The sequence below is a fragment of the Apostichopus japonicus genome, chromosome 7, assembly GCF_037975245.1.
Source record: "Apostichopus japonicus isolate 1M-3 chromosome 7, ASM3797524v1, whole genome shotgun sequence".
Classification (NCBI taxonomy): domain Eukaryota; kingdom Metazoa; phylum Echinodermata; class Holothuroidea; order Aspidochirotida; family Stichopodidae; genus Apostichopus; species Apostichopus japonicus.
Genome location: NC_092567.1, coordinates 24,500,469 through 24,516,311, shown reverse-complemented (window position 1 = coordinate 24,516,311; position 15,843 = coordinate 24,500,469). Strand labels below are relative to the sequence as shown.

General features: G+C 35.3%; 1 protein-coding gene across 4 annotated transcripts in view; it reads left to right on the top strand.

Moving 5' to 3' along the window:
* LOC139969834 (paired box protein Pax-6-like) overlaps positions 1 to 15,843 on the top strand; it is a 145,705-nt gene that overhangs the window by 18,217 nt on the left and 111,645 nt on the right. For 2 of the 4 annotated variants that reach the window (XM_071975139.1, XM_071975140.1), the window contains exon 2: positions 1,729 to 1,897. The gene's annotated coding sequence lies outside the window, so the exon portion shown is untranslated. Of the gene's footprint in view, positions 1 to 1,074; positions 1,898 to 15,843 lie in introns of those variants that run through there. The other 2 variants (XM_071975141.1, XM_071975138.1) reach the window with 2 other exon arrangements.

Below are 15,843 nucleotides of genomic sequence, written 5' to 3'. Positions count from 1 at the left end.
TTCGTTGAAAACAAGGAAGCCACGGTAGTAATCATTATTTAGCATTTAGTTTGTGGTCGTTTGATATGTTTAGATGGTATATTAAGTTCTTGTTATTTTAACTAATGTGAAAAATTAAGCCAATAATGGGGTAATTAATTACCACTATTAATGGATTTTATAGGGTACATTTATAATCAATTTTAACTTTATTCTAAAAGTGTTCTTCAATTAATATTCTACTCATATCTAAAACAAAAAACCAAGGTCACTTCACTCGTGAAAAAGGAAGGATAACGTTAAAATGAATAATGATCAGTTATGGTTCGTTTGATCCTTATTTGCCGGTATAGTGGTACTGTTTATATAAAAATGAATGTTTATTAATTAATAAGATATCTGTTGAACAATTACCATAATGGGAGAAATCTCGCTTCGGTCGGTCAGTAGTGAACTTGTTATTTTAAAAGCGAAGTTGACAATGTTTCGATTAGTTTAAGAAAAACCAAACACACTGTGAATTTATAGACAGACATACAGACCAAGTCACATGTTATCGAAATCTCCAGATGGTATTGTAGCCAGTTGAAAACCTTCCTTCTTTACCTGAATATTGCGTGAGGAATTAATTCTTATTAACTTTCTTTCATTATTTCGTTCCATTCCAAAGAAATAAATAAATAAAGCTCCCAAACATATTGTTTTTACTTGTCGCAGACCAAAGACAATTCTATGAATTAATTGAAAAGAACAACAAATGAAAACCGTCTCTCCGTGGCCAAAAAAGTGAAAGACAAATACTGTAAAAAGCTGGACTTTCTTTAGTTTTTCTTCCCTTCAGAGTGTCACTGAGCCTTACAATATATAACGTAATTAAACCTAGTAATAACAGTCTGACTCGAAGCAAGTTTCCTCGAAAAGAGGTCAAAATCGAAAGACCAAAAAAAAAATTTAAAAAACATACATCGAGAAAAATTTGGGAAAAGTGAAAGTTTGAAATGATCCGATCGATTATTGATACTTTAAAACAGAATAAACTATAGTGTTCAGTATGCTCATTATACCTGTCACTTCGAAAATCGGTTTTTGTAGTTTCACTTCGACACATCCAATTACTATATAGTTTCCCCATACCCAAAATTCATCGAAGAAAATAGGATATCATATCAATGGATGTTTCCTTTTAAATATACCAAGCACTTGACAAAACTATTTTACATATTGTACCAATGTACAGAAATATGTATAGTGGAGACCATTGTAGTACTTGGCAAAACGAATACTTCGATATTTTTTTTCTCCCCAAAATTTCCTGTTTTAAGTACACTTCCTTTTTTTGACAATGTTTCGAAAATAAAGGCGGTCTCTGTGTGGAAGCACCGTTCAGAAGCACCTGAACTTTTCGTAACATGCGTGCGTTCAAGGGCTGCCGTTCAACCACTGTTACGATACAGCCTGTATATGGCAGTGTGATCGTGTTTGTGGCTTGCATGCGTGGATAAATGGTCCTGTTCGCCGGGGTACCAATTGACAGTATTATTTTAAAAGGTTTAATTAACTCATTGTGATCTGTCGCTATAGTTTTTGCTGTTGACTATTCTTTTTTCTCAAGGTGAGAAGCCATATATTCTGTGGAAGGATAGGATTGTGTTTCTGTAGCAAATCCTTTAAATAAGAAGAACAAGAAGGGGAAAAAAGACTAATATCATCGGAATTTTTAAGAAAGGATTTATAACTTTTATTTTGCAGAGTGTTGAAATATCTCTCTTTCCACTGACTCGGATTTATTTAAAACTGTGTCCTAGATTTACAAATACAAGGACGGATTTCCAGCTCCAAGCATCTCAGTGTTTTACAAGAGCCAGCCCTTATTCGAAGAAAGCTGACAACAAGATTTTGTGATTTGATATATCAGGAGGTAAGTAAGCCCAGTCATTTTTTTTTGGGGGGGGGGAATTGCTTTGGTTATGTTGATAATAGATTGATAAGACTTTATACAGAGAGTAAAAACAACGAAACACTCTCACACGCATAGACACGTACGGACAGATACAAATATATCAACAAACTCCCCAAACTATAATAAATTCCATTGGGAAGTGTTACTAAGAGATAGAAAAGAGAAAATACAACAACAAAATGGTAATTTAGGTCCTCCTATAACCCTCATATTGTGGACATATCAGTGAACGAATCAAACACGAAGAGACACACACACACATATACATGCATACGCACGCACGTACGTATGCATACATCCATAAACATACATACATAACAGAAACACGAAATCAAACCTAAAACTACTATACCGTAATCCCCATTATGGGCAACCATTGTTGTTTTTTCCTTTATATTTTTCTAAATTACTATACGCTACAATGGTGTCTGTTAGCGATGCATGTATTGTTTGAATATTTTGGGTTGACGTATCTAGTGTTATTGTTTGTGTACTCTGTTGTTATGCATTACTAACAGTAATTAATTCTCTCAAAACAATTTTTTTCCGTCCATGATTAAAGATTTACCTGTAAAGTCACATTTTGTAGTATAGTACAACAGAAATGAAATATAACGTTAAAGTTAACGTACAGTAGTATACTAGTATTGTCTGCAGGTTGGATAAACAAAACTCTGGTTTTCTGTTTATATCTTGCAGTTGATATGTTTGAATGCGCATACATAATTTTGGTGTATAATAAACTAATGAATAATTATTTTTCATAATTTCATACACCGTTGTGACATTTTCTCAGGGTAAAAGCCTGCATGTCACAAAATATATTTCTACTTCGATTAACATTATGAAAACTAAGACCACCATGCATGAGATAATTTTCATGATGCAAACATGATAGGATTTAAATTTCGAAAGAACGCTTTGTATAAATTTTTCTTAAATATTTTAGCGAATATAACTTATTCACTGTATGAGTGACACATAGGGACCTTACCTTGAAAATGGAGGTTTTTATAATTCTCTATGAAGAGAAAACCGAAGATTTTAGCTTTAAGTTATATTTCCGCGTCGCCAAAATCTGTTTTGTATGTATGTAATGGAGGAATTTTCAAGCAGCTGAAAGTTTTCTTATTTTCTTGTTAAGGAGTTAGTTAAGGACTGCATTTCTTCATCTTGTAAATATCAGTGGGAATGGAAAAGAGGGGGGGGGGTAAAATGAAACATGTTCTCGTTACATTGCTTAGATGACACCCATGATGGAATTAGGATGAGATTATGTAAATGAAATCATTTTTTTATTTTTTATTTTTTATTATTATTTTTTTTTTTACTTTTGAGGAACAAGTCCATATGAAAGAAATTTATGAATGAAAACAAGTGACGAAAATCTTGAGATTGGGTCAACAGCAATAACAATAATAATAGTAATTAGAACAATAACGACAACAATAGCATTGTAATGAGATCACTGCTGTAGTCTGCTAGCAGTTTCATTACAATTCACATAATGTTTTTCTCACGGGACATTTACAAAAACCATTAAGGACGATACTTCATAAAAGTATAGATGAATGGAACCCAAAAAACCTGAGTAATGTTTTGATGATTTCGCTAGATCTAAAAAGGGCAAGATTCTGGCAGTTTGTGTTATTATATCATAACGATAAAGAAGCAATACCGGTAAAAGGTCTTGATGAAAAAAATTGTTTGACACAATGTCTCAAATTCTTTAACTTTTTGGTCTGTCGGATTTATCCATAAAGAAACTTAGAAACTTCAAATCTCTTCTTTTTTTCGAATGCATTGTGAAAATAAAAGAGGAGAGGTTGCCATATAACTCCACTCTTAAAGAAACTTCACTGGCTTCCTATTAGCGACGGAATTTGAATTTAAAATACTCATTCTCACTTTACGCGCTCATTATTTGGAACAACCTGAATATATCTCTCAACTACTCTCCCCCCTCTCTATTCTCCCGCCTATTGTCTTCCTGCCTCTGCCAAGGCCTACCTTTCCCCTCCCAGTCCACCTTTGAAAACATATGGGGGTGGGGGTTGCCTACTCTGTTCCTAGCTGTGGAACCAGCTACCAGACCGTATTAGGCTTGTACTAAACTATCTAGGTTTAATAGTTACCTAAAAACACTCATTTCATTACATGTTCATTTGATTGCGAAATTGCGATACTGACTTTTTCTGTTAAGCGCTCAGAGTCTTATTTCTGATTTGGCGCTACATAAATCCACTGTATTATTATGCTTATTATAATAATTATGATTATTATTATTATTCAGTTTTTTCCCGCTCCTTTCCGTTGTTACTAATTTGATGAGAGTGTGACTAACGTTTTACAGTGTGTTTGCATGAAATCCCGTTTATTTCTTCCGTATCAGCGAATGAGGCAATTTTGGTTTCGTTTGAAACAGAAAGTTTTTAAGTTTCTCTCTCGTTTAAAGTTTTATTTTCCATATGTTTTGTATAACTAGACATAATCAGACTATTACAAAGAAAAAAAGACATTTACTACTTGCACATTAAAACGTAGACAAATGCCATCATTGTTGTTAACTTGCATGATTTAACTATGAGATCTGTGTAGGTAAGAGGCCCTCATGCCTACTTTTCAACACCACATAAGTAGTAATTAACACAACCTTGCGTGCAGATCTACTTATAGACCGGTAGCATATAACCCTAATATGCCTCAGAATTCAATTCAATTTCCTTGACGTATTTTGAGAGGTTGGGAACAAGCCACCCCACCCCACCCCACCACACCTCCAGCCCCACCACACCCCCACCACACTTAAAACACACAAACACACACACACTTGCTTGGAATTGTATTCTGCTTATATTGGTTATACCGTATAACAAATTTATAAACGGAAAATTGTGTTATATGGTTTATTTATTCGAAGCTAAATTACTTCTATTCTCGGTGTTAGAACAACGTTATACGAGGATAGGAGTAATAACATCACTATAATTGAAAAGTTGAATCCATGGAAACTGTTATTATTAATAATAATATTATTATTACTATAATTATCATATAATTAATATTATGATTCTTATTAATATATATTTTTTCCATCTCATTCAAGAGTATCGTATATAGGGTACATACTTGTATGTACAATTCTGATAACTACATTGTTCTGTCAGCTCAATGTTACAAAGGAATTATTTACATGATGAGAAAAATGTTTCCGAATTAAGTATTTCCCCCCCTCGCTTCTATTATAAATATATGTGAATATATAAATACAAGTACACATACATCAAAACATAGATATACACATATATATACATTCATACCTATATATATACATTCAAATATATATATATATATATATATATATATATATATATATATATATATACATGCATAGACAAATATAAATATGTTACATATTATTATAATTATTATTATTATTATTTTTATTATTATTATTTTTATTATAATTATTAAATGTTTATAACTTTTATTATTATTATTATAACTATTAATATTATTAAATAGCATAGGTTATACATATATACAATTATAATGAAATAATAAGCAAAATGGAACTTGTGTTAAACAGATATTCAAAAAGTGGTCATATTAGTAGCATATCTAGCATATTTGTTATTAATTAGTAACCACTTTATAACTTTAAGTGTATAGCATCATGTGAAAGAAGATATGTGTTGACATCGCGATTTGCGTCATGTAAGTCATTGCTAGTTACCATGGTGATTGATCTGTGCAATTAAAAATTTCACAAAAACTATTCCGAAAGTTTCCAAAACTAAATGAAAAGACTGTCATGTCATAAGCTCTAGACTCTATTTTCTGTTGTAGTGAAAACCCAATCATTTCTCTCGACTGTATCTATATATCTTCCAAACGTTTGACGTATGTTTAGCGAGGCTATAGTAACACAGTTAGTTTCACAAACCAACACAATCTAACCGCATTAATCCAAAAACGTGAATATTATACCAGACGTATAGTTTTATGTTCTAACATGGTCATGTAACAACCAGGTAAGGGATTAGATGTGACCTACATATATGGTTGTCATTGCCCAGTGGATAACGTACAAGACTGCAATGCCACTGAACTAAGAAAGCACGGAGCGCCTGTGTACAGTATATATATATATCTGATATATATCTGAGAAAAACTTGGAGAGTTAAGACCTCCAGGAAAGTACTTTTTGAAAACTTCTAGAAAATTACAGCGTGCTATAATTTGGGGCCTATACTGTCTACCTTTAATCAAAGTTACCAAGCATAACACAGAATATATCTCCTAAATCATAGCAAAAAGATGATTTAATAATACACATACAGTAGGGCGTTCCATTGTCAATCCATGTGCGTGTGTGTGTGTTTTTTTAAATAATTTTCCCAACCTTTTCTCTCTCTCCCTCTGTCTCGTTTCACTTTCCCTGTAATAATTAGTTTCGTTTGTTGTATTATTGTTAGTACCCCACCGTACTCCTGTCTATAACGCATACTAGTTTTATCGCCTAACTTCACAGGAGCATGATGCAGTGGCGTACTAAGCGGGACGAGGGGGGGGGGGAGGGGGAGGGGCGGTCCACCCGGGTACCAGTCAGATTTTTTGTAAATCATTGTGTAATCAGTTCAAATCTTTGCCAATGATAACAACAGTTTCCGTCTAAGCCACTTCACATTAATAAACATTTCTCAAAAGGGGAAGGGGCACTCCCTTCCCTTGTCCCCTCTCTCAGGATGGCATCCTCTGCAAGGGTGACAAAGGAAGGATCCGCCCGGGTACCAACTATTTCTAGTTACGCCACTGGTGTGATGCAGTTATACGTATAAAGCCCCATGATTATATTGTCGATTTTGTTGCAGTCATTTGACTTTTCATCACAGGTGAATCCCCTCTATTTCACGTCTCCTCCCCACCCCTCCCCTCTCTTTCCTACCGCCCCTTCTCCCTACTCCCATCTTCCTCTCTTCCCCTCCCCTCCTCCCCTTCCCTTCCCCTCCCTCCCCCTCCCTCGTGCGCATCCTTCCTCTTAGTGAAGACGTTCCAATTTCCGTACATTTATCATGTTTTCATCTTTTTTATTTCTAAGCAATCAGCCCGAAACCTGCCTGCTATTACTCAAAATAACTTTACAATTCTATAAAATTGATCTCAATAAGCCACTCGTCTGGAATTTTCAACCAACTGAAGGTTAATGAGTGCAGTTAATTAAAACACTGATTTCAACAGTCACCATGTTGTCGCCGGGACACTTTTTTTATTTTTTTTTTATAGTAGCTTAGCATTCACAGTTAAAACCTCTACAGGTAAATTTGTTTGTTGAAAGTTTGGAAATTCTATATACTTCAACGTTTTCGAATGAAACTTGGCTCTGGAAGCCAATATGCTCTATTGAAATAAGCATCGTCAAAATAGATAAAAAAGTAAAAAATAAAAATAAAAAACAAGCTGCATTTAAGTAGTAATTTTATCAGCAGGTTAAATACTTCTATTCTGCCACATGCTCCCGTCGAATTTCTGATTGGAAGAAAATAACTGTTTGTAAAATAAAATCCATTATGTTTAACTTACTTGGTAGAGCATTACGGGATTTCCCATTGCAAAGGAAATCACGGTGATTGATTAATATCGTAAAATAATGGAAAATAAACATATTTGTGTCCGTTAACAGAGATCCAAATCAAACTTATTTTGCTGTTATAATAACACTGAAAAGAGAACGGTTGATTTAAGATGCTTTAGAAAACGAAACCAATTTCTTGAAAAATATTTTTCTTCAAGCATATATTTCCTGAATGAGTTTAGTATCCAGTTAAAACAATAGGTTCTTTAAAGTCAACAGGCAAGAAGTCTTCGTTTTGCTTCTTTCCAGCAATCAATTCTTGTATTTTTCCCCAAAAAAATTGCATTCTCTTTCCTGTTTCAAATGTGATGTTTCCAAAAATATGCCTATAACAAAATTGTCATTAATATTTTGTAAATTTTTTGGAAAACTATATATGAAAGCTTTTACAGTACAATATTGTAACTTGTTTTTGGAGTATAGTCGGGTCGTGGACGGTGGGGGTGGGGGGGGGGGGCAGGACGTGCCAAAGTACATGTATTAAAAAGACATGTTTGCAGCAAGTTAAACTTAATAGCAAAATATAATAACTTCAACCTTTAAGCCATTTTAATACAGGTACGAATTGAAAGCAAATTCACGACTTTTGATATTTTGTGAACTTCATAACTATGTAAGCCTAATTACTAAATTCATGTTCAAAAGAACAAAGAGAAATTATAGGTAAAACGAAAGGGGTTTTTTTTGGGGGGGGGGCGGGGGCAAAGTAAAACTATGCCATCACATCTGTTTGCCTCAAGTTCGCTGTTGATACACAATGAGATAACTTCAAACTATCATATCTATCTAGATAAGAACTGTAACGTCAGGCCAACTTACTTTTACACATTCTCTTACACAGGCTCTCTTGTGGATAAGCAGTTTGCTAACACTTTTAATTTATTTAGATAAGAACTGAATACAAATTTCATAAAGTGCATTTGAGCTTTTGTTGCTGCCATTTCTGTACATTTACACCAGTCAAAGAAGAAAAGATAACTAATATCAGAAATGCATGAGAACTTACCGTACGTTCTCACGGTATCACGCTTTTCATTCATATGTATATGCTAATCTCCACACAATCTTTTCCGGTTATTTGTGGTAATTCAACCGCTGCTACCCGATGAAACAAACGTTTTGTTCCTGGTTTATTTTGTTACACAAGGGGTGCAATCATGCAGTGAAATGCGAATCTTTCGTAAACTTTATCGTGGCCTGTATATGTTATGATAGTTATAGCTTACAAATAGTGTGTAGGTATTGGTAGCGAGTGGAGGAGCGTGAGGAAGGGGGTCGGCGGAGGGGGGAGGGGGTAGGTAGTGAATGTCATTAAACTTGCGTTTAGTAAATCCTATATTTGTACCGACAGCCTACATTAATTCCGTTCGTCCAGCTCGCATAAGTCGCATTCTTATTATTCACATCATGCTGACCATGTGATCTGTGTATATCTATCCTTGTATATTCTTCTTCTTTCTTACTCAAGGCAGTATCTTTGTCATGTATCAGGTGCATGCATCTACTATCTACCCTCTAACTACCTTCTAATATGATTTGCTTTTAGTTTTATCATATGACATAAAGTTAAATGTAATAATTTTACTATATGTCAAATGCATTGCTCTGGTCATATGAGATAAAGAAATACTGTTCGCCTTTTGAGCAAGTAATGCCCCTTTTTTTATTCGTATATATGTATTCAATAGTAATGACCTCTCTCTGTCATCACCACTTACCCCCACCCCTTCCCCACCCCCACCCCAATGAGTGCTAACACTCCGCTTCCATTACATAGGCCCGTATTAGTAATGCTAATCATTCTTCCGACGGCCCTGGTCTTGTCGTCCTATTAGTACCGATATTTCACCTATTCCAAAAAGTTCCCAAGCGCGGACCCAGGTGGGTTTGGAATGTGGGTGTACGCCCCCTTTTTTATAACCTCACAAAACATGAAAGTGGTTATTAGCACATCCATATTTATAGGATATCATTTTATTCTTGCAGTCACCCTCCCTCTTTTATTAAAAGTTACCGCCCCAACTTTTTGAAACCACGTTCAAGAATTATTGAGTTTTTGAACCACGTTCAACTGTATAGGTTGTACCGCGTGTATACATGTTTTATATTTTTAAAAGTTTTTGTTGTTGGTAATATTGATATTAATTCCCTTTCATTTTATACTGGGGGGGGGGGGTTGGGGTTTGCTGAGGGCGTCCTAGGAGTATACGTGGTTGCGACCCTGCAACTCTTTCTGACACCACAGCCATCTTTCAATTCTCTCCTCAATTCATAGTGGAGTCAAAGTTTTTATGAAGAATCGGACTATTTTCCCGGTTATCGTATCGTCGTCGATGGTACTGAGAAAGTTATACAAAATCACAGGACCCCCTACAGTTTGTTGACGCATGTCGTAATAACGTTAACTAGAATTTGTATCAAAATTGATGAAATTTAATACAATTGAGGGTGTACGTAAAGTAGACTGACTATTAATTACAAATCATCGGTGTACCATTGTCGCCATTTATATGTTGTTTTAGGCTCGTGTCCAACTTCCCCTGACAAGTACCTGCATGTTTGTTTCTGTTTCGGCAGATCAATGTTTCGTGTTTGGATTATTTGGATCAAGAAATTCTATGTCAACTTCTGTCAACTAAAGCTCCGAGGAATGGCCCCCCGCCCCCTCCCCCCCAAATAAATCTGCATGGGGTGCTCCTGCGTTGTACTCCCGGCCGCGGTTTATTGTCGATCGGTGAAGGAAAGTGGCGAGCCGGGTTGGTGGGGGTTGGGGGTAGAGGGAAAGGAGGGGCGGTTGAGAGGGGGCACTATCTGAAGTACTTAATTTTCAATCAAGAATTGGTGAGGGGCGGATGGGCCAAGAGGCGGGCGGACGGAGGAGGGAGAATGTCATTAATGAATCAGTCACGTGGCACACTTTCCGATGTAACTACTGTCGGGTAAAAGGATATACTTATAAAGAAGGATAACACAAGAAATAAGTTTTGAAGAAGTACAGAGGAAAGTAGTATGCCACTGTATGTCTTGTTTCTTGCCTGTTTGTCCATAACCATAAGCGTCTAATTTTGACACGATCAAGAAACTTGACCTATGGAGATGTCCCCTTAGGAACGGGTCAATTTTTACTTTACCCAACTTAAAGGTTTGACTTTGTAGTTATGCTCTGTACCCCCCTTCTCCTTTCCCTCCCTCGTATTCCTCTACCCTATGTTGGTCCTCACCTGTCTCTGATAATATTATGCAGTAAGAGGTCGGATTTGGAGGGAAACATTTATGCCAAATTATAGGCATTTTCCATCCATCTAACTTAACTGCATGTAATTGAACCGGTTTCGTGTCACAATATCATACATATCATGAGATAATGTGGTTTTAATACATTTCCCATATTACATTATCCCAAATTACAAATTAGTGGAAAGTAATTTTCTTTAATAACTAACAAACTTTTTGACCCCCTTAGAGGCGAATATTTTCGTTTTTTGTCCATTCAATAGTTCATTCATAGGTAAATGAATGATATGAAATTTCGTGATTTTTTTCTTTTACCTTCAGTTTAATTAATAAATTAACACACATGAACTTTTACTTTTCTAAGAAAAATATATTATAAAAATGATCTTGCTGCTTTATTTGAAGAAAGGCATTTTTCTTTGACACAAGAGGTTTTGACATGGGTAAGTCTTAATTGATTACCTAATTAACCTCGATAAGAGTGAAATTAATTTGTGTCTGAGTTAACTAATGTTGTTAAATTTAGATGCTAAAACAAAATCTCGGGGAGGGGGGGGGGGGAAGGTTAGCCGAATATGCTCCACAAGTGTACCAAACATTTCTAGAAGTCTTCCAATAAAAATCAGTTAGTCAAACTAGGTACGACATCACGCCTTATATTTTCCCACGAACTTACGAAGGAAGGTTAATTTGTGAGTATTAAAATGAATTTAATTCGACTGTCAACGTTTTATCGCCCGGAAAATATTTATATCAGTAATACGCCAAAACACAAGCGTAAACATTAAAATATTCGCCATTTATTTCGTTATTTGACATTTAAATTTGACTACCAAGTCAAACTTATTAAACTGCTTCGTTTACAATTTTGCTTTTAGTGATAAACAACATCAAGAAATATGGGCAAATCAATTTAAAGGATTGACATAGATAGGAAACATATTTTTGAAGGAAGGGGAAGGGAAGGGAGGGGAGGGGGTGGGCTAATAAACGAAGATAATGTACTAAGCATCCCCTGTTAAAATTTGCAAGCAATTCCTACCTTGCATTTCGAGTTATCGATAGTTAAAATTGACATAGTTTGTACCTGAAGCAGAGGCTTTTTTTCGGGGGAGGGGTGGGAGAAGGGGGGGGGGGTTGTTTCATGTGTGTTTGCAAATTCCTCTCGAACTGTAGCGATTCCCTTATATCCCTGTGAACTGTCTGCCTCTGTAACTCGGCTCTCTGGTAAATACCAAACTAAATTCCACTGCTGGCTCGCGCATACTGTAGAATATCATTTTATATTATATTATTATTATATGTTGTAATAATCATGACCGTATACTTATATCAAAATATGCTGTGCTGGCTAGTAAACTACCGGTACTTTAGTATGACTTTTGTTACATTAAATATTGTAATTAAAAGAAATTAAAGAGTATTACATCTTTCAGACGTTACGTCCTTAACGAAAGGAAAGTCCCACACAGAATTTTAAACAGATATATACCTATTACTACATGAGAAAATGCGAATGTATATCTCTCCCACTAGAAAACATCAACTAATATAAATTGATGTCATATACGAAGAACGACAGGAAGAAGCACAAGATAAGAAAAACTTTGTTACAATTCCTAATAAGGAAGTAGGGGATTATCGTTCTTAATCAGATAAAGCTCAACAATAGACGGTATAGTGTTAAAAACCCACGCATCACTAAATATGCGAGAATGTCCTCTCCTGCTGCACCCCACAACTATTTTCGTTCTGTTACGCCAAAAGAAAACCACTTCCTCTTTCACCAGGGAGGATGGTTTAACTTTACACTCGAAAAAAAAGATACTGTCATTCTCCTGTCAATGTTACGTAACATGGACAGTTGAGCCACCAGTATGGTTAGTAACATGTGTTTAGCGTTGGCTCAGCTTTCGACCCCTGGAGGCGTGAATACCGGGAAGACCCAAAAAAAAAGTCGGTAAAGGAATTAGGTGTTAAACCGACAAAAGATTATGATAAATCTTGATAAAAAGTTCAAAGGAAAGAATAGAGGCTGTTGATAGACGTTGGGAGGGAGGATGGGAAATGCCTCTTGATTAATAGAATCAATCGGCTGGAATGTTATTCGAAGAAAAATCAAAACTTTAGAAGATTGATTAGCCTGAGTTCAGTCCATTACAGAATTATTTTCCGCAGGATTGGGTTTTTAAGGAAAAGTTGTAGTTCTTTTCGGGATAGGAAAAGCTTGTCGCTTAACGTGTGGCGCATTCAGAACAATTTGATCTTTCGTCAAAAGGTGAGAAGTTTTGTCTTTTAACATGATTTAACATTTGTTTTGTCGAAAAACGTTACATTTATTTTAAACTAAAATATTTAGACTTGCGTTGATAACACTGAAGTTGTGTATACTTCACAAAGCATTGTTAAGTATAAAATAATCCCAAATTGCTATTGTTTACTTTCCAGTATTTAATTACGTACAGTTCAATGCATTTTGAGATCAATTATTTTTCCCTCTCCGTATCGAAAGATCTGATATTAAAGAAAATTATATATCTTTATTTAAAAGTCACTTGGTCCAACTTTGACACTAGTTTCACTTACTAGTTAATTTAAGGGCTAGAAGTAGTCTCTGTAAATCTAGGTATGGGTCGCAGGGAGCTTCCAGCCCCCTGATCTGAAACCCTAACTTTCTAAAGGCGGTGTTGCATACATGCAATGTGAGTGGCACTTGAATAAACAACTGGTGCACTCTTTTTTGGCACACTTGAGAGGAATACGGATTAGAATGGGGTCGGTTATATATGTTGTAATAACCACGACCGTATACTTATATCAAAATCTTGTCCAATATAGATTTCTTTGGGGGTTCGAAAAATGGGGGAGGGGTATGGGAGGGAGGGGGGGTTGTCTTACTTTGACATTTCTTTCCCCTAACTATAATAAGCGAAATAATTAATGTTATAGTTTCTAAATGTTCGATGTTTAGTTTTAGGGGTGTCACATCAATATTAATTTTAATCGAACCGACAGTATGAGTAAATTCCTGGCAAAACGAAGCCTATTTATTATTACCAAAGATTTGTCGATTTCGAAAGGTCCACCAAAATTCACAGAATGAACACCCATTATATCCATGAGTAATCAAAGTACAAACTAATTAAGCAGATGAAGAGAAACAAAGAGGTGACAAAGCTTCGAACATTTCATTTTGTGAGGTCATTTCTCCGAATGAAAGTATACTTGACTCTCTCATTTTGATTTGTGTGTGTGTGCGTGTATGTGAGTATGCCACGGATCGCTTCCATGTTTCCACTTCGCACAAGATTTATACAAACTAAATATAGTGCATTGCTCCCTAAGAATCAATTTTAAATATATTTACTTCATTCTAACCCCTTCATGGTGCAATTAGCTGGTACTTGTTTTAGATCTACCAGTTTAACGAAGAATAACATCTTCCTCCCGATTCGTGTATGCAAAACAGTCACGTGCTCACGTGGGCATTCTTTTCTATTGAAGCTTAAACCTTGAAACTTTTTTCTTCTGTCGTTTCATATTTGTAAGGTATTATTAGCAAATAAACCTCACTATGAATTATAATGCAAAATATTTAAATAGCACTTAATGACTCGATGACGTCATATTTAGACTTGATCAAGTCTCCGGCCTTGTGTTAAACGAACGGATGTTAAATCTGTGATATCTCGCAAATAATTTGAATTATCTTTGCTTTTTATTTGGAGTAGTCGTTCCTGGCAGCTAGCTCTATCCCATAAATCAATCTTGATGGTTGGGTGTGTGTCTTGGTGTGCGCCCAATGTACATGGCTTGATCAGTTTGTACTGTGAATAAGAGACAACCGTTAATCAGAATAAACTGAAGTCTGTTGTAAAACCGTAACACGCGTTACCTGTCAGCAGATGCCACTGTGGCAACATTACTAAATGACGAAGTCATTTTTTAAAGACAATTTCAAAAAATTTCAAAAAGAGTCTAAGCAACTCTCCATACGTTTGACTAGAAATTATCATTTGTAATGATGGTTCAAATTGCAGAATTGAAGCGTTTTGCAGTAAAATGTCATCTACTATCTCTTAAAATATGAACGAAATTATTGGCGAAACCTTAAGTATAGTCTGGTTAGGTCATTCAATCATTATGCGTAGGATTGTGTGTTTAGTATTTCTACTTTCAAGTCCTTCTCAGTAAAGCAACTGATCATATAATGTAAGACTAGTCAAGAAATAATAACACACATCAGTTTTAGCTGATTGACGGGTACCCGCCTTTAACAGTTCTAACTGATAGAAGCCATGAGAATCTGGTCACGTGCTTCTTGAAAGTTTCCTTCCGACCTTTTTGTTGACATTGTGTGTCGCGTTGTTAAGTGGGTAAAATGTCTGTATTTACATCGGATTTCACTGTTCAGGTCCGTTTCAATTGTCAATGATTATCTTATCTTTACCAAATCTAGTAATTCTGTCAAAACATGTTGATTTAGCTTCTGCTACCGTCAAGATGGTGTTTTACGGCTGGACATTGAATTTCCCGTCGACCTTGACATAGTTGTAATGCGTTGTAAACCTGTTATTTTAGATCACAGAGACTTCAATGTGTTACGTCTGTTTAGCCCTATATACTCGCGTTTTTATGTTATTAATCATTCGACTTTCAGTCCCTAATTTGTTTTCAAAAGATGACCCTCATATGTGCCAAGTGAAAGTGTTTTTAAGTGATAATCTTTCTGGAAAGTAATAAGAAAATGATATTGAAAAGAAAACATGACTTACTCTATGAAAAGGACAATGCAGGAGTAAATATATATTTTTTAACTGGAGAAAGAGAAACGTACTTTTTAGCTTTTCCGGGTAAAATTTGCATTCAAGTCCTACGTCTTGACCACTGTCGATCTTTTCATAACTGAAATAGTTGTCGTTTTAAGTACTAACAGTGAACTTGAAGCAAACAGGTGTGACGTCACAGATGTACACTGTCAAAAAAAATGTTTTGTTATTGTTTTTTTCTGTTTTTCTTGACTTAATTGTTTCGT